Below are 26,496 nucleotides of genomic sequence, written 5' to 3'. Positions count from 1 at the left end.
TCTCTCTCTCTCTCTCTCTCTCTCTGTCTCTCTCTCTCTCTCTCTCTGTCTCTCTCTGTCTCTTTGTGTCTCTCCCTCCTCCCTCTCTCTCCCTTCTCTCTCTTTTCAGGTGTTTGGGAGAAGTGGGAAAGAGGGGAGACAGGGAATAAAGAGATAAATATCCAAAAAGCATAGGATAATTTGACACTTGCAAAGATGTGTTTGGCTAGTCTCTCATAAAGTAAATTGGGTAATGCCATGCTAAATTATTTGCATTAGCAAATATGAATTTTCTCAAGCAAATATGATGGGGACACCCAAGTGCTCCAACTAAAGATTGAATAATGTCTAATATTTAGACAAAAGGCACATGTCCAGCTAATGTCAACTTTTTTAAAGTGAAGAATAATTAGCTAATTAATATATTATCACATTTAGTATCTTGATATAGTCTAGTAATCACCAGAATAAAAATAAAATAAAATAAACCTTTAAAGGCCAGAATGAAGGACTCTGTGAGAAAATTCATGTAGAATAGAGGATTTATAGCAGCAGTCAAACTTATGTTTCTAATTGAAGAGATACTCAGAAATACTTGTAAGCTCATGAGAGTAACCAGGTGGCAAAGAATAAAAAAGTAACTTCATGATAGAGAGAGCAAGCAAAAGAAATCATTGAAACAGCAGAAATGCCTGGGTATGGGAATGACTAGAAATCGTAACTGTCCCACTGTGAGTCCCACTCATCTTAAAGCAAAATTATTTTCCTCATACTTAACAGTGCATGTAGTACTTAAGTGGTTGAGATTTCATCAGTTTGGGTACTCTCTCTTCAATAGCACAGATTATGATGTCTCTGACCCGTCATCCCATGTAATCAATATCCAGATCCTCCCAGAAATCTTATATAGGGTCTCCAACCAACTTTCTGGGGACCTTCCACTGTATATATTGTCTGCTTGTCATATAAACCTTCACTCACCACATGAGTGGCTCCACCTTCTTAGGTAGTTCTACATTTCTCTGATGGCATCCTTTATATCACTGCTCCTTTGTGACTCCTCATTTGTAGCATGTGGCAGGTTGCTGGTGCCATCTCTTCATGGTCCTTTGGGTGACTATAAACTTCTATTCTTCAAGTTTCATCCAAACTCCATTACCAGAAAAATATTGATGTCGAAAAGATAGGCCTTTGTTTCAGGAAGAAGTCATTAAAAGAAAGTCACTGAAGGTATTATATAATTTCCCAAAGGCATTCCAGCTCCTTTTTTCCTCTTCTTCAATTCCAGGTGACCAGTTTACTATCCATCAATATTAATACCCATTTAAGAATATAGATAAGGAGATTAGACAGATATGTGTATATAATGTAAATGTATTTGTATATATGTAAACACACATATACACACATACTGATGGATCAGTTTCATGGGTTGTACATCCAATTGCATATCATAATATAGATTATAAGCATTCTTCATCAATCAATCAATAATTATTAAGTGCCTACTATATGCCAGGATTGTACTAAGAGCTAAAGATACAAAAAGAGGCCAACGATAACTCTGCCTTCAAGGAATTTACAATCTAATGTAACTTCATACACAAACATACAAAGCAAGCTATATACTGGATAAATAGAAAATAAGAGAGGGAAGTCACTGGGATTAAGAAGGGTATGGAAGACTTCCTGTTGAAGGTTAGATTTTAGTTGAGACTTGAAACCAGGGTCAATAGTAGGAGCCAAGGAGGAAGAGAAATCCAGGCATGGAGGTCAGCCAGAGATAATGTCCAGAGCTAAGAGATAGAGTACATTTTCTTGGATTGAAGAGGACTAGTCATAGAAGATGTAATAATACTGAAAAGATAGGAGGGGGCTAGTTTATGAAGGACTTTGAAAGCCAAACAACATTTCGTATGTGATCCTGGATGCAATAAGAAGCCACTGGAGTTTATTGAGGGTGTGGGATGATCAGACCTGCATTTTAGGAAAGTTACATTAATGGAGGATGACATGGAATGGTATGAGATACAAGTCTGGCTGACCTACCACCAGATTATTACAATAGTCCAGGTATGTGTTGATGAGGGTCCACACTAGAGTGGTGGCAGGGTAAGAGGAGAGTCGTTGCAAAGGTGAATTTCACAGACCTTGGCAACATCTTGGTTATGGGAGAAGAAGTGAGAGAGAGGGCAAAGGGAATCCAGGAGAGTGATGTTGTCTTCTACAGTAATAGGGAAATTAGGAGGGGATAGGGAGTTGAGGTAGAAAGACGATGAGTTCTATTATGAATATTGAATTTAAGATGTCTTCATTCACTTGTCTTTTTTTCTTTGTAATAGGCAGGATAATTTTGAGTGATTATGAATCACATTTAGGAGGTTCCATAATATTCAGAAGCTTGATGTAATCAGAAAATATTATCCCTAAATGAGGATTTCATGCCACTTCAATGGACTTAGGCTATCACTGATGTGACTATTCTCTCTATATCTTCTAGAGTAGTATAATCCTTGGACCCATGGACAAGATCTCCCATAGATTTTCCATAGATTATCTGCCCAACCTAGTTGGGGCTTCATCTGGGTCTTTTTCATGTTTCTTAGTTACTCATGTGCAGTAAGGTTGTCTTTCCTTCATTCTTACTGTAAGATCAGTCTCTCTCCCTCAGTGATATGCTAGGATCCTTTCCAGCTCTATGATCTTATGATCCCTTTTGCCCAGTAGTTTTATTAGTCAAAAGCTTTCAATTTTCATTTTTGCTTTTGTAATCCCAGAAGCTAGCATAGTACCTGGTATAAAGTAGGAATTCAATAAATGCTTGCTGAATTGAATTGAATTCTTGAAGGTATTTCACCATTAGGCTTACGTTAGGTTTATTAGAATTAGATTTTAGGGACCCAATAATGACTTAGTTTAATGGAATGGAATTGTGAGTTCTTCCAGAGTCATTAGAACAATCCAATTTACAAAAATCCAATTCATTCACAATTTTTCAGCAACTCAATTGTCAGTCCCTTGTATGTAGGAGGCTATTAATTGATGGGTTTTTTTTAAATAAAATAGGAAATGCATTAATTGTTTGTGAATGAATGAACAGTAGTTAAGGAGCTCTTTGCCTCAATGACAGAGAGAGGCCATAGGAAAGGTTATTGTTTGTTATTGTTCAGTCATTTCAGTGTGTTCTGACTCTGTTATCCCCTTGGGAATTTTCTTAACAAAGATACTGGACTGGTTTGCCATTCCTTCTCCAGATCATTTTACAAAAAAGAAAACTGGTCACAACCCCAATTGCCCTGCCCTTCCCCCTCCAAAAAAAAACCAAATAAGGAAACTGAGAAAAACAAGGTTAAGTGATTAGCTCAGGGTCACACAGCCAGCAAGTATCAGGAAGATGTATCTTTCTGATTCCCAACCCCGGTGCTCTATACACTGTGCTAGGGACACATGCCCTGCCACCCCTTGTAGCCCCACAGGCTTAAGCTGCCATTTGTGACTAAATTCTTTTCTTTTTCCTACACTGTCCTTGGTTCTAGTTCTATATCTTAAACTGATCCTTCCTTCCTAACCCTCCCCAAGCATTTAAAAAATGTTGAGGTGGGGAGGGGCAGAGTGAAATATTTGAAGCATAGTAATATGATTTGCTCCAGACCATAAACCTTATAAGCAGCCTCCCCTCCAGCCTTCCTCCCATCCCCAAAGTAATATATTTTTGTCACAATGAATAGGAATTTGGATATAGGGAAATTAATGGCACTGCTTCACTCCTTCTGTTGGGTTTTTTTATCTTTTATGATTTAAAAAAAATCTTGGCACATTTTTATTTTATCAAATATTTCCCAATTACATGTAAAATTTTTCAACATTCATTTTTTTAACATTTTCAGTTCCAAATTCTCTCCTTCCTTACCTTCTATACCTCATCCCTCCTTGAGAAGACCAGCAATTTGACATCAATTATACATGTGAAGCCACGCAAAATGTATTTCCATATTAGCCATGTTGCAAAAGTAAACTCAGACCAAAAAAGAAAAAAAAGTAAAAATGTATACTTCAATCTGCATTCAGAGTTCATTAGTTTTCTCTCTGTAGATATGTAGCATTTTTCATCGTGTATCCTTTGGAACTGATCAGAGTAACTAAGTCTTTCATAGTTGATCATCTTTACAATATTGCTATTACTATGTACAATGTTCTCCTGGTTCTGCTTACTTCACTTTGTATGAATTCATATAAGTCTTCCCAGGTGTTTCTGAAACTATACTTCTTCTCATGTTTTACACACAATAGTGTTTCATCACAATTACATGCCATTACTTGTTCAGCCATTCTGCAACTGATGGCACCCCCTTGATTTCCAATTCTTTGTCACTACAAAAAAGAGCCACTATAAATACCTGTGTACAAATAGGTCTTTTTTTTTTCCTTTTTATCTCTCTGGGATATAGACTCAGTAGTGGTATTGCTCAATTAAAGGGCATGCACAGTTTTATAGGACTGTGGACAGAGCTCCAAATTGTTCTCCAGAATAGTTGGACTAGTTCACTAACAGTGTAATCATTTCCCATTTTTTCCCTGTGTCCTCCAGGATTTATCACTTTCCTTTTTTGTCATATTAGCCAATGTGATAGGTGTAAGTTGGTACCACAGAGTTATTTTAATTTTCATTTGTCTAGTCAGTAGTGATTTGGAGCATTTTTTAATGTGACTATTGATAACTTTGATATCTTCTTCTGAATACTGCCTTTTTATCTCCTTTGACCATTCACAACTGTGGAATAAATCTTTCTAAAAAATGATCCAGATTCCTATATATTTGAGAAATGAGGCCTTCATTTTTTTATAGTTGAACTATTGTATTTTCCATTAATTTATTTTACTTTATTTTCTATTAATTTATTTTTTGTTTTCAACATTCACTTCCACAAGATTTTGAGTTCCAAATTTTCTCCCCATCTCTCACCTCCCCCCACCCCAAGAAGGCATTCTGATTACCCCTTCCCCCAATTTGACCTCCCTTCTATCACATGTAGATATCTATCCCATTCCCCTCTATTTTCTTGTAGGGCAAGATAGATTTCTATATCCTATTGCCTGTGTGTCTTGTTTCCCAGAAGCATGCAAAAACAATTTTTAACATTCGTTTTTAAAACTTAAGAGTCTTACATTCTCTCCCTTCCTTCCACCCCACCCACCCCACTGAGAAGGCAAGCAGTTCAACATAGGTTATACTGCAAAACATTTCCATAATGTCATGTTGTGAAAAACTAACTATATTTCCCTCCATCCTATCCGACCCCACCTTGCATTCTATTCTTTCTTTTGACCCTGTCCCTCCTCAAAGCTGTTTGCTTCTGATTACCCCCTCCTCCCGTTTGCCCTCCCTTCTTTCATCCCTCTTTATGACCTTCCCTCAACTTTCCTGTAGGGTAAAATAGATTTTCATACCCAATTGAGTGTGTATATTATTCCCTCCTTAAGCCAAATCCAATGAGAGTAAGGTTCACTCATTCCCTCTTACCTCCCCACCCTCTTCTCCTCCATTGTAAAAGCTTTTTCTTGCCTCTTTTATGTGAGATAATTTACCCCCAGTCTACTACCTCTCTCTTTCTCCTTCTCCCAATATATTCCTCTCTTGACCCTTAATTTTATTTTTTAGATATCATCCCTTTGTATTCAACTAACTCTGTGCTCTGTGTGTGTATGTGTGTGTGTGTGTGTGTACACACACACACATACATACACCCCACACACACACACACACATATTCCCTCCAAGTACCCTAATACTGAAAAAGGTCTCATGAATTACAAATATCATCTTTCCATGTAGGAATGTAAACAGTTCAATTGTAGTAAATCCCTTATGATTTCTCTTTCCTGTTTACCTTTTCATGTTTCTTTTGATTCCTGTACTTGAAGTCAAATTTTCTATTCAGCTCTGGTCTTTTCATCAAGAATGCTTCAAAGTCCCCTGTTTCATTGAATGTCCATTTTTTCTCTGAAGTATTATACTCAGTTTTGCTAGGTAGGTTATTCTTGGCTTTAATCCCAGGTCCCCTGACCTCCAGAATATCATTCCAAGCCCTCATATTCCAACCTTAAAATGGAAGTTGCTAAATCTTGTGTTATCCTGATTGGTTTCCACAATACTCAAATTGTTTCTTTCTTACTGCTTACAATATTTTCACCTTGACCTGGGAAATCTGTAATTTGGCTACAATATTCCTAGGAGTTTTCTTTTGGGGCTCTCTTTCAGGAGGCAATTGGTAGATATTTTCAATTTCTATTTTACCCTCTGATTCTAGAATGTCAGGGTAGTTTTCTTTGATAATTTCTTGAAAGATGATGTCAGGCTCTTTTTCTGATCGTGGTTTTCAGATAGTCCAATAATTTTTTAAATTATCTCTCCTGGATCTGTTTTTCCAATGAGATATTTGACACTGTCTTCTATTTTTCATTCTTCAGGTTTTGTTTCATAATTTCTTGATTGCTCATAAAGTCATTAGCTTCCACTTGCTCCATTCTAATTTTTAAGGAATTATTTTCTTTAGTGAGCTTTTGGACCTCCTTTTCCATTTGGCCAAATCTGCTTTTTAAGTCATTCTTCTACTCATTGACTTTTTGGACTTCTTTTGCCATTTGGGTTAGTCTATTTTTTAACGAGTTATTTTCTTCAGCATTTTTGGGGTCTCCTTTAGCAAGTTGTTGACTTATTTTTCATGATTTTCTTGGGTAACTCTCATTTCTCTTCCCAATTTTTCCTCTACTTCCCTTACTTGATTTTCAAAATCTTTTTTTAGCACCTCAATGGCCTAAGACAAATTCATCTTTTTCTTAGAGGCTTTTGATGTAGGAGTTTTGATCTTTGTCACTGAAGTAAGATTCTATTCTCTGAGTTTTTTATGCTGTTTTCTCATTTTCCCAGCCAACCACTTCACTTTCTCTTTTTGCTTCCAGTGGGTGTACTGTCACAAGTTTAGGGGTTTTGTGCAGCTATTTTCAGAGATATTTCTAAGGGCTTATAAATTTTCAGTTCTTCCATGGTGGTATGATCAAAGGACAGGTGTTTGCTCCTTTCCTCACTTGTGCTCTGGTCTGTGAGAGACCACAAGCATTCTTTTCTGCCTTGGAGCTGTGAGGAGGATTCCCTCTTTACTCCATCACAAGTTTCACCACACCATCCCTTCTCCTCACCTCAGAGAAAAGCACAGGCAAAGCAAAAGAATCCTGCCTTAGCATCAGCAAAGAGATGCCTGCAATTGCCCTCTGATCAGCTGCTTGATCCCCCCCCACACCCATCTGTGGTCCAATACCTCTGGGAGCAGTCACTACAACTGCCACCTTGCTGCTGCCACCCTGGAAAAAACTCTTCTCTCACATATATCCAACAGACTTTTCCTACTGGCCTTCTAAGTTGTCTTTGGCTTTTTGGGGTTGAGAAGTCTGGAAACTGCTGCAGCTGCCATTAATTCAGTCCCCTGAGACCTCTTCAGGACATCTATGCCCGCACAGCACACGTGTGCTCTTCTCTCAGACTGGTGCAACAGACCTTTCATGTAGACTTTCTGGATGGAAAGCTGTTTTACTCTGTCATTTTGTGGGTTCTGCTGTTCTAGAATTTATTTAGAGTCATTTTTACAGGTATTTGGAGAGGTTTTGGGGAGAGCTTAAACAAGTCCCTGCTTTTATTCCACCCCTGAAATGAGGCCTTTATAAGAGAAACTTGCTGAAAATTTTTCCAGTTTCCTGTTTTCATTCTTATTAGTTTTGTTTGTGCAAAAGCTTTTTGATTTCATGTAATCAAAACTTTCCATTTTAATTCTAATGACCTTCTCTGTCTTTTGTTTGATCATTAAATACTTGTTTCCATGCTCCCTTCATTTACTTATGATATCACCTTTTATATCTAAATCATTTGTCTCTTTTGACCTTATCTTGTTATATAGTGTAAGATGTTGTTCTCTGCCTAGTTTCTGCCAAACTGTTTTCCAGTTTTCCCAGCATTTTTTGTCAAATGGTGAGTCTTTACCCCAAAAGTTTAGATCTTTGGGAATATCAAAGACCAGATTGTGTAATTATTTACTATTGTGTATTATATACCTAATCTATTCTATTGATTTACAATTATATTTCTTAGCTAGTACCAGATTATTTTTAATGATTACTGCTTTGTAATATACTTTGAGAGCTTGCTAGGCCACCTTCCTTTGCATTTTTTTTCACTGATTCCCTTAATATTCTTAACCTTTTGTTCGTCCAGATGAATTTTTTTCATTTTTTTTAACTGGACCTGTGAAATAATTCTTTGGTAGTTTAATTGGTATGGCACTGAATAAGTAAATTAACTTAGGTAGAATTGTCCTTTTCATTATATTGGCTTGGCCTACTTGTGAGCAATTAAAATTTCTCTAATTGTTTAGAACTGACTTTATTTGTATAAAAAGTTTTTTGGACTTGTGTTAATATAGTCCCTGGGTTTATCATAGCAGGTAAATTCCCAAGTATTTAAATTGTCTACAATTATTCTAAATAGAATTTCTCTTTCACTCTATTACTGCCTGTTTTCATTGGTAGTACACAGAAACACTGATCATTTATGTGGGTTTATTTTATATCCTGCAACTCTGCTAAAGTTGTTAATTGTTTCAACTAGTTTTCTAGTTGATTCTCTGGTTTTCTCTAAGTATACCATCATACCGTCTGCAAAGAGTATACTTTTGTTTCCTTGTTGCCTATTTTTATTCCTTTAATTTCTCTTTATCTTACTACTACAGCTAGCATTGCTAGTATATAAAATAATAGTGGTGATAATGGACATCCTTGCTTCACCCAAGATCTTATTGGGAAGGCTTCTAGTTAATCTCTATTATAGAAAATGTTTGCTCTTGGTTTTAGATAGATACTACCTATCATCTTAAGAAAGACTCTTTTGATTGCTTTGCTTTCTAGTACTTTTCATAGGAATGGATATTGTATTTTGTCAAATACTTTTTCTTCCTCTATTCATATAAGTATATTATTTTTGTTGGTTTTGTTATTGATATAGTTGGTTATTAAATAGTTTTCTTATATAAATTCTACCTGGTCATAATAGATGATCTTTGTGATATATTGTTGTAATCTCCTTGCCAGTATTTTATTTAAAATTTTTGCATCAATATTAATTAAGGAAAGCAATTTATAGTTTTGTTCTCTTTTTGCTCTCCCTAATTTAGATATCAAAATCATATTTTTGCCACAAAAAGAATTTGGTAGGACTACTTCTTTACCTATGTTTTCAAATGGTTTATATGGTATTGGAATTAATTGTTCTTTAAATGGTTGGTAGATTTCATTTGTAAATCTATCTAGTGGGGATTTTTTCTTAGAGAGTTCATAGATAACTTGTTGAATTTCTTTTCATAAGATAGGATTATTTAAGAATTCTATTTTCTCTTCTGTCAATATGGGCAGTTTATATTTTTGTGAATAGTCATCCAATAATTCACTTAATTTTACTGACATAAAACTGGGCAAAACAACTCCAAATAATTATTTTGATTTCATCTTCTTTGATGGTATATTTACCTTTTCATTTTGGGTTCTAGTAATTTGGTTTTCTTTCTTTGATCAAATTAACCAATGGTAGGGGGTGGCTAGGTAGCACAGTGAATAGAGCACCAGCCCTGGAGTCAGGAGGACTCAGTTAAGATGAAGCTTCAGACACTTAACACAAAAAAAATAGCCATGTGATCTTGGGCAAGTCACAACCTCAATTGCCCTCCCAAAAGCAAAAAAAAAAAAAATAGCCAATGGCTAATCTATTATACTGGTTCCTGACCCCCCTCTCCCCCATAAAACTAGCTCCTAGTTTTATTAGTTTGATTTTTTTTAACTTTAGTTTGATTAGTCTCTCCTTTGATTTTCATGATTTCTATTTTAGTGTATAGGAATTTTATTTCGTCCTTTTATTAGCTTTTTTAGTTATGTGCCCAAGTCATAGCTCTGCTCTTTCTTTTATTGATGTACATATTTAGAGATATACACTTTGCTCTAAGTACTGCTTTGGCTGCATTCCACAAATTTTGTAATGTTGTCTCATTTTTGGAATTCTCTTTAATGAAATTATTGATTGTTTCTATGACTTATTCTTTGACCCACTCGTTCTTTAGGATTTCATTACCTAGTCTCCAATTAATTTTTAATCTATACTTTCACAGTCCTTTATTGAACATAATTTTATTGCATTATCATCTGAAAAAGATTCATTTAATATTTCTATTTCTGCTTTTCTGCATTTGGTTGAGAGGTTTTTATGCCTTAACACATGTTCAATTTTTGCAAAGGTGTAATTAATATCTGAGAAAAAAGTATGTTCCTTTTTATTCCCATTCAGTTTTCTCCAGAGGTCTGTCATATCTAACTTTTCTAAGATTCTACTGAGGAATTGAAAGTTTTTCATGCCTCCAAGGTGGTGTGATTTGGGGAGAAATGTGGCCATTGCTCTTCTGGTCTGCACTCTTGTCCTTACCCAGGAAGGGCCCCTGTTCCCTTATGGTCACAAGTGATTACTTTTCTTCAAGGTCCCTGAATCCTTGTAACTGAAACCAGTACTGCTCCTCAGGGCTCCCACTACCTCTTGACTGAATGTGCCCATCTCTATCCTTCAACTATCAACTAGAAGTGTCCACAGGCAACGGATTTGCTAAATAATGTCTGGTTTTACATTCAGTGTTACCACAAGAGTTCTGTCATCTCTTTCTGACCATTTGCCAGATCCCTTAACCATCTATGGCTTGAGAACTCCCAAAGCTACTGCTGCTTGTGTCACCATTATCAAATCCAGAGGTTCCCAAACATATTTTCCCTACCACCCCCTTTAAAAAAAATTACTCAGCACTCTCCTGTAATACTTTCTTTATCCCTTTAATGTTTTTTTTTGAAATTTGCATCATTTAAAATATATATTTTTTAAACACAAATTAAATTTAATAATTTATTGTAAATTTGTGAATTTTTCCTGAATTGAAATTTTGATGACACAATATTGCATCATGTAACCATATATTATCATATTGTAAACAAGTCATTTATGTATATATTCCTGCCAATGCATGCTGGATCTCCTGACAATACACAACACATTCACCTGCCAACACTTCCATGTTAAGACATGTAGGCAGACTTGACCACTGGTCAATTATAATTTTGAGTGCATTTTGTTCATTTGGAAAATAATGTAATCACTATGACTTCAACTGTTACACAACAAACAAAACATGTACAAGTAGTTTTTTTAAATGTTCTTATCTTCTCTTTTCCTAATGCTTCCACTGTCCCCTTATTTTTATTGAACACCTCCCAATCACATCCAAGACAACTACCAACCCCCTGGATCTTTCCAGTGTCTCCCACAGGTGTTATCACCAACTTTGGGAACCTCTGACACAGCACTAATGTTTTATCCACTTGGGTTCTTGGCCAGTCTCAACCCCCCATATTACAGATGTTTCTTCTGACCTCCTAAGTTGTCTTGGGCTGGAAGAACATCTCCCTCTGACTTTTTATTGGCTCTGCCACTCCAGAATTCAATTTCAGGTGTTATTTTAAAGTTGTTTAGAGAGGAATGTTGGGAGAGTTCAGTTGAGTGTTTTCTCTCCTCCACCATCTTGGCTCTGCCCTTGAAGTCTCTCTCCCCAATGTTTTTTTAAAGTTTCTGAGTAATGAGTTTGACATTATACAATTTCCTTCTTACTATCTTTCTAACCACTGTCACAGTATATATAGATGATCTACCTTTTAACACCCTTTTCTGCTTGTAAAAAAAATTACAAAATAAAACTATAATCTTTCCTCAATTTAATTTTCTTCCTCCCCCACCCCTGCTACCATTAAATTATATAATATGATTTTATCATCCTCTCTGGGCTACTTCTCCCACTCCAACTCACATTGGTAGGCTATCCCCAAAGAGCGGCTGACCAATACTCTTTAAGGTTTTCAGGGTAACTCTGAAGGGCTGAGTTTTCAGCACTATCACTCAAGAGGTCCCTCCAGTGTGCTCTCCACTGAGTGCCAGAATTAATTAGCTTTAAGAAAAGGCATTTAAAGGGGTGACTAGGTGGTGCAGTGAGTAAAGTGCTGGCCCTGGAGTCAGGAGGTCCTGAGTTCGGTTCTGGCCTCAGACACTTAACACCCACACAAAAAAGCTAGCTGTGTAACCTTGGGCAAGTTACTTAACCCCAAATGCCCTCCAAAAGGCAAAAAAAAAAGGCATTTATTAAGCAGTTAGAGCAAATACAGTTGTTACAGAAACATTTCTTCAAACTAGGGGATGAATCATTTCCCTGTGTACACACAAAGATCCTAGGAAGTATGAGTTTAAAACTAGAGACTACATGTGGTCAAAAGGTAAACTTGTACTTCCTGGTTATCAGAGGTGCCTTTTTCTCTTTGTAGAGTACTCATAAATTTAGCTCTATTTAGAGCTCTTGCTGGCTCCCAAGGTTTGCACCCCTATAGAGTCTTGAACCTGCTAATCCTCAATTTTTCTAGTTTGTATTTTGTGTGTCTCTCAACTCCCAATGCAGATGACACCATTAGCTATTACTGCTTCTGAGACAATGCTACTGATGCCAGTGGGAACTCCAGGTTTACAAACTTTTGAAGTTCACATGTTCATCTATCACCTGGTCATTGGGTAATAGAGGAGAGGAGACAAAATTGTTCCTTCTCTACCAAAGACAATTTTGTTTCAGTAGTCTCTCTCTGCTGAATTTGACCACCTATAACACTATTACCAGACTATGCATTTCCAAAATTACCTGAAGTACTATACAAAAGTCCAAAGGAGTATCTGATTCTCTCAACCAATCACAAGATATTTCCTGTTGGCATCATCTGACTTCACCCAATGATGCAAAGTCCTTGTAATATTTCAAAGTGATTAAGGATTTGTGTGTACCTAGTTTATTTTATATTGAATTATTGGTTAATTTGAGAAGTCTGTGTCTTCTTTAAGTGGGCTGGGATGGATCCCAACCCTTTCAGATCTATGGAAAGAAATCTTAACAATGGAAATGACCCCAGTTGTATTATCTTCAATTTACCACAATTCACATCATTCTTCCACTTAATGAGCAACAGGTAATGTGCAGAAACCTGATTTATACCAATTTTACTACTTGGGAAATTATTCCTTTTGTCCTAGTGTGGTTTGGTTACCTCATATTCTAGAAACACACACACACACACACACACACACATATTGAGAAGCAGACTAGTCAAATGGATAGACTGATAAATTTGGAGTTCAGAAGACCTGGCTCAAATGTTTCTGAAGCTTACTCTCTGTGTGTAACTATAGTCAAGTCCCTTAACAACTCTGAGTCTCAGTCTCCTCATCTACAAAATAGGAATGTTAATATCTACATTATCTACTTTCCTAGGATTGATGAAAGACTATAATGTATGTAAAATATTTTTGCAAACCTTAAAGTGCTATACAAATGTAGTTTATTACTATATTGGAATTAATTTTCTTAGAAAGTCAAATTAGAATTTCATCAGATTTAAACTAGCAAATATTTTTATAGATGTTAAACAGTAAATTTATAATAAAGAAACATGGAGGTAATGGTTTAAATGATGGGAAATCTATAACTTCTCAGAAACTGTAAAAATTATGACTATCATTTTTCTTAATTTACTAGACAGCTACAGTAAAAATGTATAATTCACTAAACTGAACCAAAAAAAAATCACTAACAATTGGTGTTGAAAAAGTTACCCTCACATCAGAGGTAAATTAATTTTGCCACTGTAATATCATTCTGTTGTCATATTTTCACTGATCACTTATTCAAAAACATCTATTTTTCCTTTCTAATGCTTCATTGCTGAGATAATTGAACTTAGTAGTTTTTATTTCAAGCTTATATTACTTAAAAATCTCTGTGTGCATTATTACAAGGAAAGGGCAAAGGGAGAGATGGCGCTTAGCTCTTATGGGGTATGATTACATTGGCGCTCACAATTGATTACAGCGTGATAACCTATCTTTTTCTAGTCATTACCCTCTTCATTTTATACCAGTACTTCCAGCTATTAGGCTGTCTTTATTTGGGAGGCACAAAGGGAAAAGACCAAAGAGAATTTGAAAAATAATATTTTTCTTGTTTTGATGTTTCAATTTTATGCAGGTTTCCAAAAGCAGAACTGTCTAAGGTATACTAAATATTCATTAGGCAGTTTAGCTTTTACTAAGTTCTAAGTGAAAATGACCCAGCAAAATAAAATTGAAATTTCATAGAGTACTTTTCAAGTATGATTCTAAAACATACATTAAACAAAATCCATTCATTTGAATGCAAGTCTGTCCCTTTCTTTCGAATACATACACACCCTAGGGTCTATTATGCTTTTTATTCAGTGCTTCCAAAATACATGATGTGGATCAAATAAATAGTTCAACAGCTTTCATAGGTAAACAGTCTTATGGTTTGGTCTATCTACAAACCTCTTGTGCTGTATCTTTGTGTTACCCAACAGTACAAAGGTTAATGCAAATTTCATTTGAATTAGCAGTCTGGTATTCAGGTAGAGTATTCTGCATTCTTTTCTGTATATTCCAGTTGGTTGCAATGCAGCTCAGTAGAATCTTTGCATCTGAATCCAATATAGCACCTTTTGGATTTGTACTAAAAAAGCCAAGTTTGCTGTCCTTGTTTAAAGTAGCATTGACCACTGCTTCCTGGTAGATGAATACTCCCTCACTACAATACTCAATATAAATATCAAACCTTTCAAGTCTGTTTAAAGTATATGTTATTGAAGGATTTCTGATCCCAAATGCATAAATGTTGTGCTAATGCATCAAATTTAATTCAATAAACATTAATTAAGCACCTCTAATATGTAAAGCATCGTAGGTAGGCCCTTGAGAGACACAGATGAAAAAGAATATAAACCCTACCATCACTAAACTTGTAGTTGAGTCAGAGCCAGGAAGAGGGGAGGGATACTGAGGTCACAAAGATGTTTTCAAGTTTGAAATTTCAAAATTTTAAAATTTGTGATGAGAGAATATTTTGGAAGGATTGAAGAAAGCTTAATGAAGGAACCGAGCCTCAAAGGGGAAAAATATATTCAAACAGATGGAGATGAGAAAGGAAGTTTTTCCAGGCCTAGAGAATAGCATAGATGGAAGAATAGAGGTAGAAGCCAAAAAATTTAGATTTGTCCAGTTTGGCTGAGCCATACAGTTCATCACCAGTCATCTTGACTTTTATCTTCCCACTGGACTTCTATGATTCTGGAAAAGAGAGTGAGGTTGATTACTTTGTGCAACTCTCACTTAAATCCAATCCACAGACAAGTCAAGACATCACCCTCCTGATGTCATTGGTCCTCTTCAAATAACAATGAAGGTGATTAATGCGAAATAAAGCTAGAAAGGAAGATTGAAACCAGACCATGGAGAAATTTAAATATCAGCCTAAGAAATTTGTATTTTATTCAAGAGGCAAACAGGAAGCCACTGACAGTTTTTGAGCAGGGGAGTGACATGTCCTAATACGTATATTAGGAAGATTGTTTTGGCAGCAATGTGAAGAAAGGAAGAAAGGAAAGGACTGGAGACAAGGTAGAAGGCTACTGCAGCAGTCACACAGGAAGTGATTAAGAGCCTTAACTGGGAAGGTAGCAAATGTGGGTAGAGAGAGAGGACAAGTGCAAGATATGATAGATGTATACATTAATTGGTAAACATTTATGAATAAACTCCTATATTCCAGGTACTGTCAAAGAGGTCCTACCATCCTACCTACATACAATTATATTAAATTAAGCCTATATAAGAAAAATATGAGATGTTTTGAGATAGAGGACACACAGCTGTGGAATGGAGATCAGGAAAAGCTTTACATAGGAGATGGTATTGATATTTGAACTGAAACTTTGAAGGAAATTGGGGATGCAAAAAGGCAGAGATAAGAAGGGATACATTCTAGGCATGAGAAACAGCCTAGGCAAAGGCTCAGAGACAAGAGATAAACATATGTAGATTGTCTAAGGGAGTTACACAGTTAATGTTTAGTAGAAAATGAGTCCAAAACTACAAATTTCATAATATCTTTAAGACTTCCTAATTTGATGCCCTGTCTCCACCTCAAGCTCATTATGGCTCATGTAGAATGTTTTGCATTCTTTTAGGTCCTCTAAATTCCTCTGTCATAATGGAGAGAATTTCTGTCTTGCTACCAAAACATTAGGATGATTTTTTTCACCTCCTTCCTTTCAAACTGCAGTCATTTATTTTTCTATAGAATTATTGGAATCATCTACCTATTCTGTCTTAAGCACTCTACTAAATCCCTTTTCTAGGCCTAGCTCATTCATAGCTGGGCTTCTATAATCTCCCTTCTATATTTCCATTCTATAGCCTCTCACAATTCCAAGACATTTTACAGATAATTAAATGAGTTGTCATGACACCTTCAACAACAATAATAAAAGTTAACATTGTATATAGTGATGAAAGGTTTCCAAAGCATTTTACATATATTAACTCATTTGTTCCCCATCCTCTACCCCCATGAGGTAGGGCCTACCCATTTTACAGATGAGAAATTGAGGCTGGGAGCAATTAAGTGACTTACCTAGGGTCACATAGATAGTAAGGGCCTGAGATGGGATTAAAACTTAGGTCTTTCTTACTCACAAAATAACACAGAGAAGCCCACTGAGGACAGCCTGGCAGGATGGCATGAAGCAGCCCATACAGCACTCTGGGAGCTGACCCCAGCCCTGCCAGAGGTTTTAGCTTCAGGGAGGCCAAAGCCAGCATAGGCTAGAGGGACTTCAGATAACGAGCAGCTGTAGTGGTTTCCAGAATTATCAACCTATAGATGCTAAGGACAAAGTGAGAGGTCAGTACAGTGTGGACTTTGGGATCCAGTAGTTTGGGAGTGTGGTTCGCTTTTATCCCCTGAAGGGAGAAGCTGCTGAGGTGCCGCAGCCGTGCAGCCACCACCACGTGGCAACTTCAGCTCCTGGCCTGAAGATTGTAGGGGGACCAAGCAACCAGTCTGAGGAGTAATTGCTCTTGCTTTAACCTGCTTGGATCTGGATCATTGTCTAGGGTGGATATCCTGGGATGTGCAACCAGCTTGCCAGAGTGTGTGGAGGCATCAGAGAGGGCACCCAACTAATACCTTCGGCAGCTGAGGAAACCCCAGCATTTGGTATGAAGCTCCCCTGTCTGGTAGGTAGTCCTACTGTGGCAAAAAGCCCAAAAGTCAAGGAATTGAGTGACAACATGAGCAAACAAGGGAAGCAAAGCAAGCAGAGCAACCCAACTTTACACTCCTATTTTGGAGACAAAAAGGATCAAAGGATGGAACAGGAGGAAGACAGTGAAGTCAGAATTCCTACACCAAAAGCTTCCAAGAAAAATATGAGCTGGTTACAAGCCATAGAGGAACTTAAGAAGGATTTTGAAAACCAAATAAGAGATGTGGAGGAAAAATTGGGAAGAGAAATAAGAAGGATGCCAGAAAATTATGAAATGAGAGTCAACAACCTGACTGAAGAAAATAGCACCTTAAAAAAATAGACCAACTCAAATGGAAAAAAGAGGCTCAAAAAGCCAATGAGGAGAAGAATGGCTTAAAAAGCCAAATTTGCCAGATGGAAAAAGAATCTCAAAAGCTCACTGAAGAGAATCATTCCTGCAGAATTAGAATGGAGCAAATGGAAGCTAGTGACTTTATGAGAAATCAAGATACTATTAAACAGATCCAAACAAATTAAAAAATAGAAGGCAATGTGAAATATCTCGTTGGGAAAACCACTGACCTGGAAAACAGATCCAGGAGAGATAATTTAAAAATTATTGGACTACCTGAAAGCCATGATCAAAAAAATAATCCTAGAAATCATCCTTCAAGAAATTCTCAAGGAAAATTGCCCTAATGTTTTAGAAACAGGGCAAAATAGAGGTTGAAAGAATCCACCTATCACCTCCTCAAAAAGACCCCAAAAAGAAAACTCCTAGGAATATTATAGCCAAATTCCAGCATTCCCAGGTCACGGAGAAAATATTACAAGCAGTCAGGAAGAAACAATTTGAGTATTGTGGAAATACAATCAGGATAAAACAAGATCTAGCAGCTTCTACATTAAGGGATAGATGGTCTTGGAATATGATATTCCGGAGGTTGAAGGAGCTAGGATTAAAACCAAGAATCACCTACCCAGAAAAACTGAGTATAATACTTTAGGGGAAAATATGGTCATTCAGTGGAATAGAGGACTTTCAAGCATTCTTGATGAAAAAAACAGAGTTGAATAGAAAATTTGATGTTCATATACAAGAAGCAAGAGAAGCATGAGAAGGTAAACAGGGAAAAGAAATCATAAGGAACTTATCAAAGTTGAACTATTTACATCCCTACATGGAAAAACAATAATTGTAACTTATGAAACTTTTCTCAGTATGAGAATATTTGAAGGGAATAGAAATGTGTGTATGTATACACACACATACATATATATACCTATATAGGAGGGTATATGGGCATATGAATACATATGTGAATGTGTGCATATATGTGTACAGGTATACATAGATAGAGGGCACAGGACCAATTTAATAGGAAGGGATGATATTTAAAGGGTGAAATTAAGAGGTGAGAGAGGAATATAATGAGAGGAGATGGGGAGAGACAGAATGTGGTAAACTATCTCATATAGAAGAGGCAAGGGAAAATGGTCACAATGGAGGGAAAGAACAGGAAGGCAAAAGGGAATGGTTCAACCTTATTCTCATTGAGTATGGCTTAGGGAGGGCATGACATACACACTAAATAGGGTATCTCACCCTACAGGAGAGTAGGGGGGAAGGGGATGAGAGGGGGAATGTTGAAGGGAGAGCAGGCTGGGGGGGAGGGAAGTTGGAAGCACCCACTTTTGAAGAGGACAGGATCAAAGTAGAGAACTGAACAAGTGAGAGGTGGGATAGGAGGGAGGGAAATAAAGTCAGTCTTTTACAATATATCCACTGTGGAAATGTTTTGCATAGATACACATGTACAACCTATATTGAATTGCTTATCTTCCCAGTAAGGGTGGGTGACAAGGGAGGAAGGGAATTAATCTGGAATTCAAAGTTTTAAAATCAAATGTTTATATGTGTGTGTGTGTGTGTGTGTGTGTACTATTATCAATATTATTTTATAGGTAACTGGGAAATAAAATGTACAGGCACTGGGGCATAGAGATCCACCATGTCCTACTGTTAAGTCAGAGGGGGTATGGGAGAAGAGATGGGAGAGAGCAGATTGGAGGAGGGGATACCCAGTGGGATCACTGTTTTGGGGTAGTGAGTAGAGGAAAAATAGGGAGAAAATTTGCAACTCAAAATCTTGCAGAAATGAATGATGTAAACTAGAAGTTAATAAAGCATTTGATAAAAATAATAAAAAAAATTAAAAATAAAATAAAAATCTAAAAGAAGAAGAAATTATCAAAGAAAACTGCCCTGATATTCTAGAACCAAAAGGTAAAACAGAAATGGAAAGAATCCACTGATCACCTCCTATATGAGATACTAAAAGGAAAACTCCTAGGAATATTGTAGCCAAATTCCAGAGTTCCCAAGTCAAGGAGAAAATATTGCAAACAGTCAGAAAGAAATAGTTCAAGTATTTTGGAGTCACAGTCAGGATAACACAATATTTAGCAGCTTTTACAATAAAGGATCAGAGGAATATGATATTCTGGGGGGCAAAGGAGCTAGAATTACAACCAACCAAGAATCATCTACCCAACTGAGTATAATCCATCAGGGGGAAAAAATGGATATTCAATGAGATGGAGGATTTTGAAGCATTCTTGATGAAATGACCACAGCTGAATAGAAAATCTGACTTTCAAATTCAAGACTCAAGAGAAGTATAAAAAGGTAAACAGGAAAGGGAAATAATGAGGAACTTAAGGTTAAACTGTTTATGTTCTTACATGGGAAAATGATATTTGTAAATCATAAGACCTTTATCATTATTAGTGCAGTTAGATGGAATATATATATATATATATGTATATATATATGTCAAGAGAGGTCACAGGTACGAGTTGAATGTAAAGGGATAATATCTAAAGCATAAAATTAAGGGATGAGAAAAGAATGTACTGGGGAAAAAAGAAAGAAGGAGATATAATGGGGTAAATTATGTCACATAAAAGAGGTAAGAAAAAGTTTTTACAGTGAAGGGGGAAAGGGAGTAGATGAGCTTGGGTGAGTGAATCTTACTTTCATCAGAATTGTCTCAAAGAAGGAATAACATACACACTCAATTGGGTGTAGAAATCTATCTTACCCTATAGGAAAGTAGGGGGAAGGGGTTGAGAGTAGGGGTCATATTGGGTAGTCAGAAGCAAAACACTTTTGAGGAGAGGCAGGGTAAGAGAGAGAATAGAATTAAAAAGAATCTTAATACAAGAAATAATTAGAGAAAATTGTCCTGAAGCATTAGAACAAGAGGGGAAAATAGAAATAGAAAAAAATCAACTGATCACCACCTAAAAGAGATCCTATGAGGAAAACCCATAAGAATATTATAGTGAAATGTCAAAACCCCCAGTTCAAGGATAAAATTTTATGAGCAACAAGAAAACAACAATTTGCATATAGTGGTACCACAATTAGAATCACACAAGTCCTAGCAGTGGTGACACTAAAAGACCACAGGTCCACAACATATATCAAAGAGCAAAAGAACTGGAGGTATAGCCAAAAATATCATACCCAGCAAAGCTAAGCATAATACTAAATGTAAAAAAATAGACATTTAATGAAGTCAGACTTTCAGGACTTTGTTAAGGAAAAAAACTGAACTTAATAGAAGATTTGACATATAAGAGTCAAGAGAAATATAAGGTACATACCAAAGGTTAATTACAAGGGACTCAATAAGGACAGACTGTTTACTTTTTATGTATGTAAAATGTAAAAAATATGTCTAAGATTGTTATTAGTAATTGGGTAGTTCATAAGAAAGATTGGGGTGGACCTGAATATGATATGACTTTTAAAAGTAAAACGATTTAGGAACAGCTAAAAAGAGTAATTATTTTATACAAATTAGGTGTGAGAGAAAGAACTGACACAGAGGAATTAGATGGGGGAGGAGGGCTGTTAGTTCTGGAAACCTATTTTCATCAGGAATGGGTTCAAGAGGGAACAATACATATATATCTGGAAGAGTATAAAAGTTTTCTAAATTCAGAAAGAAATAAAATGCTAAGGGGATAGGGACAAGAGAGAGCATATTGGAGGGATTTCTAGAGGGAAGAGTAAGGAAATAGGTTGAAAGGAGGCTATAGAACAGTGTTTAGATTAATGGGAATGAGAAGTCAAGGGAGGGATCCTTGGGAGGATAAGTGAGGGATCTTTAGAGTGGAGGGTGAGGGAATAGGTCAAAGAGGGGTATAGAAGGGTGTTTAGATTTATGTGAATGGGAGGATAAGGGAGGAATCCTTGGAGGGGGAGTAGTTTAAGTAATAGGAAGGGAAGGTAGCTGGTAGAAGTAAAGTAGAAGAGTTAGGAGGGATAGGAAATAATTGATATACATAAACATAAAAACAAATCAGAAGTAGAATATATTAGGGAAGATATGTCTATGTATGTATGTGCATGTATATATAGATATGTATAAGTGTATCTATATATCTATACATAAATATATCCATACTTAATTGCAGCTTGGAGTAAAAAAAGAAAAAAATCAAAAAGTCCACAGCAGAGAACGAAAGAAAACTAACAAAGAAGCAAAGAAAAGATGGACAGCTCTCAATGCAATGCAAAATATTCCTTATATAGGCTTTCTTGAAATGGAAATTTATTGCTATTTATTTTGAATCCTCTTTTACATTCTGCTGTGTATATAGCATGCTTTTTTTCTTTTCTTATTTTGAATTTGTTCCAATATTTAAGTTTATAATGTTTCTTTTTCTTTTCTTTTTGTGTATGTAAATTTAAGTAATAAAGAAAGAAAAAAACAACAACCAAAAAAGCATTCTTGTGAGGAGGGGTCCTTCACCAGACATCCAAAGGAGTCTGTGACAAAAAACAAAACAAAACAAAAAAGCACACCTCTCGGTGGGAAAAACAACATAGGGAAAATTCTTGGAGTTGGGAATATTTAGGCAATTGTCCTGACTGAAAGGTAGACTTCATACTAAACAGTACAAAAGGATGAGGTTGGAAAGATAATGTGTGTCCAGATCAGGGAAAACCAAGACTCTCTGGTTAATGAGCTTGAATTTTACCTCGTAGACACTGGGAAATCAAAAAAAGTTTTTGAGCAAAGGCATCATCAGATAAAAATCAGTATCTTAGGAAGAGAGGGAAATAGTGGTTAAGTGACTTGCCCAGGGTCACACAGCCAGTAAGTGTCTGAGACCACATTTGAACTCAGGTCTTCTTGATTGGTTCTGGTGCTCTTTCCACTGTACTCTGCCCTGATTTGACCATACCTCAAGTATTATGGTTTTTTTTTTTCTGAGTGACACATTTTAGGCTGAAATGTCCAGAGAGGGATAACCTGCTCTGGAGAATGAAGGGACTCTAGATCATGCCTGATTTTTGTTGGTTTTAAGTAACTAGAAACATTTATTTTGAAGGAATAGTGTGGAAGTAAGATTAAACTTAATTCTTTTTGATCTAAGAAAGCATAAATAGGAGGCAGAGGGGCAAATTTCAGCTCAAAGTAAGGAAAAAAAACTTATTTAGAATTCTAGAAAAGGAGAGTGAAATGCCTTAGGAAGTTGGGTATTCCCAATCCCAAATGATATTTACATACTGCTTTAAGGTTTGCAAAATATTTTACAAATATGATCTTATTTGATCCTCACAACAACCTTGTGAGGCATATACTATGATGATTATCACCATTTTACAAATAAAGAAACTTTCTCTGAAAGAAATAAAATTACTTGCCCAGTGTCATTCAGCTAGTAAATTGGATTTGCCCTCATAGACAGTATACTGTGTATATCTGATACCTGTGCCCCAGTGGCCCTCTCACTCTAGTAACCTGTCTACCCTGGTGTCCTCCTCCTCCCCTAAACCTCCATTTGATGAAATCCCCCTCCAGTTATGTTCATTTCCAATATAGCTCAGTCTCTGACTCCCTGGAATATTTCTCCTCCTTGCCCTCAATGCTTTTCAACTGTCTTTTATGTGTTGTCTTTCCTCAGAATGTAACCTCGTTGAGAGCAGGGATTTTCTTCCATTTTGCTTGTATTTTTATCCCCAGTCCATAGCATGGAGTCTGGCACATAGTAAGCCCTTAACAAATGCTCGAATCTATATTTGTCTATCATCAATCTCTTTATCTGTCTCTACCTGCCTCATTAGACATCTTCAAAAAAGTCAGGATGACCATTTGTCAAGGATAGTTGTTATCAAGGGGTTTCTTTTTCAGGTACAGAACAGACTAGATGCTCTCTAGAGTCCTTCCTTCCAGTCCTTGATTTTTCCATAATCTTGTAAATGTCCAAGAGAGAATTCTATCTCCCCTGATACTATCAATCACCAGGCTAAAAGTCATTTTAGAACCCATGCTTTTCACATAAAATAATGAAACTAGACTCATCTCCCTTTCCTTATCACATTTGGTTGCAAAGCCTGCACTTTCTTTCCCATCATTTTTGAAGCCAACAGATCATTTGCTGAGCTCTCTACCTTTGGATACATTGTTCTTAAAATAGTTCTCATTGTTTCCTAGTTACTCATGCTTCTATTAAGCATTGTACTGACTCAAATGAAATAATATTTCCCCAGTTTTACAGCTTCCTTTCTTCTAGCAGATTAAAAAAAAAATTGTGTTTCATTCAGTTTCTCTAGCCATTTCTACCCTGCTAAGTACGGCTCTTTTGTTTTGAAATAGCTCATTTTAATGGTTACAAGCATTATCAAAGTTTTATAAAAGTTTGGCTTATAGCCCATCATCTCTACAATGAACATTTTCTTTTTAAATCCCAAAAAGCAACATTTAAATTTTATGTAATACAATAAGTCATCTCCATCCCACTGCCTTGCTTGCCTCATTACAGAAGGGAGTAAGTAAATTTGCCTGGTGAAAATTTCCAGAGACTCTTGAAGAAGAATGTGTAACTCAGATTTTGAGGTGAGAGGCAAAGACAAGAATTACAAGTATCAAATGCCAGTGACCATATATGAAACTATAGGCACCTATAAGTCTTGTAAAAACCGTGCTACAATATCCACTTCCTAGGAATTTACAGGAAATCTGATTTTTTTTTTCATTATCTGTCAGTGTGACATTTTCTTTGATTAAAGGAGTAGGTCCAAGTCATTGCTATTGGTAGTGCATAAGTACTCAATCTATCAACCAAAAAGCATTTTTTAAGTAGTAACTATGAGCCAGACATAAGCTCTAGTTACATGAGGACAAAAATGGAATAGTGTCTTCCCTTAAGGAGCTTACATTTTAATGGGCATATCAATAAGAACATATATAAGTACATATGTACTTTTGATGAAATTAACACACAATAGTTTGTAGAGGAAGTACACTGGCAAATGGAGGGAGGGCATGAGGACAATAAGGAAAGACTTCACATAGCAGGTGGCATTTGAAGTAAGGTTTGAAGAAAATTAGGTATTCTAAGAGGCAGAGGTGTGGAAGGAATGCATTCCAGGCATGGGAATAACCAATGCAAAAGCATGGAGATGGGAAATGGAGGGTAGTATGTGCAATGAGCAGAGCTGCAGGTAAGCTGGCAAGACTGGATCACATAGAGTGGAGAGAGAGGTAATATGTAAAAAGACTCTGTATGTTTCAGACAAATCAGATTATTCTCCACACCCCATTCTTACCCTGCCCTGCCACCTCCAGTCTTTACTTATGTATTGAGTGGAATGAATTTCTCCTTCTTCTACCATCTCCATTTATTGAAGTCTCTCCTTTCCTTCAAAACCCAACTCAGATGCTTCCTCATAAGATGCCAAAGTGGAAGGACTAGTAACCTAGTCCAACTCCCCCATTTTATAGATGAGAAAACTGAGGTTAAAAGAGAATAAGTGAGTTGTTCAAAGTCACACAGGCAATAAGTAGCAGAAGAAGAATTTAAACACAGGTCATCAAGTTCAGAGTTCTGTGCCCTTTGCAGCACAGAACATTTCCACCTGAAAGCCTTCTCTAATTCATCCCACATCCAAATGAAAGTAACATCTTTTCCTTCAACTATCTCATAGCACAAGGGCTGGATAACCTTTTCATTTATCTCATTCTACCTTCTATTATAGCTCTCTGTTCACTCTCTCCCCAATTAATTTGGGATGATAGGATCTCTAGAGCTGGAAATGAAAGGGATCTCAATGCACATCTAGACTAACCTCCTTATTTTACAGAAGAGGAAACTGAGGATTAAGGAGGTTAATTAATTTTCCTAAGGCCATACTCTGTGTCAGAAGCAACATTTGAACCTAGCATATGATTATATACTAACTTAGATAACTATTTGTGCTTTTCCTTGGTGTACCTAGATAGAGTATAAACTCCTTCAGGAAAGAGATTATGCTCTATACTTTGTCTCGCCTAGCACTTAAGAAAATACCTTATATACAGTATATGTTTTATAACTATTTTAAAGGAATATACACATGAATGAATAATTATTAGGGCAAAAGAAATCCTAAAGTTATATACTAAGGTAGGATACAAAATGATTATCTCTAGAAATCTAAACCCCAATAGACAGATATCTCCTCTGATGCAGCTAGGTAGACCAGTGGTTAAGAGTATTGAACTTGGGGTCAAGAAAGAATTAAGTCCAAATCCAGCCTCAGATACATACTAGCTGGGTGAATATTAGGTCCAAATCCAGCCTCAGATACATACTAGCTGGGTGAATATGGGCAAGTCACTCAATCAACCTCATCCTCAGTCCACAGTTTCTTCATCTTTAAAGTGGGGATAGTAACAGTACCTAGCTCCTAGGGTTGTTGTGAGGATCAAATGAGATAGCATGCTTTAAAAACCTTAAAATGCAAGCTATTATTGTTCTTTGACTTTGACATTTACCTGAAAGCAGAGGACTCAACCACATGACCAGTAAAGTCTCTTCTATTTCTACTACTCTATAGCTAAAAGTGATTTTCCAGTTTCTATGAACCTGGGTTCTGGAAACAAAATTCAATGTTGTTTATACCTATGTGGAGTTGAATTATTAGAGTAGTCTCAGGTAAAAATCTGATCTTGGAGGAATCCAGTACAGAATCCAAGTTGAAGAGGGGATCCATAGAGATAAAGGGATTCTATAGATTTCCCTGTTTTCAGATGACCTCTATATCTACAGTTACCTCTATCTCTGTCTGCCTATCATGTATTTCAATCTGCATGTCTATATATTAAGTTGGCCTGCAATGCTGTAGAGTTTCTAAAATGAGACCTTTAGTCACCCAAATGAGTTGGTGTAATGGGAATGTAAAGTTTAAAGATCTTCCCTG

This window comes from Petaurus breviceps, unplaced genomic scaffold (assembly GCF_028583685.1).
Source record: "Petaurus breviceps papuanus isolate PSGF00001 unplaced genomic scaffold, PetGlider_PUasm1.0 90842, whole genome shotgun sequence".
In the NCBI taxonomy this organism is placed as follows: domain Eukaryota; kingdom Metazoa; phylum Chordata; class Mammalia; order Diprotodontia; family Petauridae; genus Petaurus; species Petaurus breviceps.
This window is presented reverse-complemented; position numbering follows the sequence as displayed.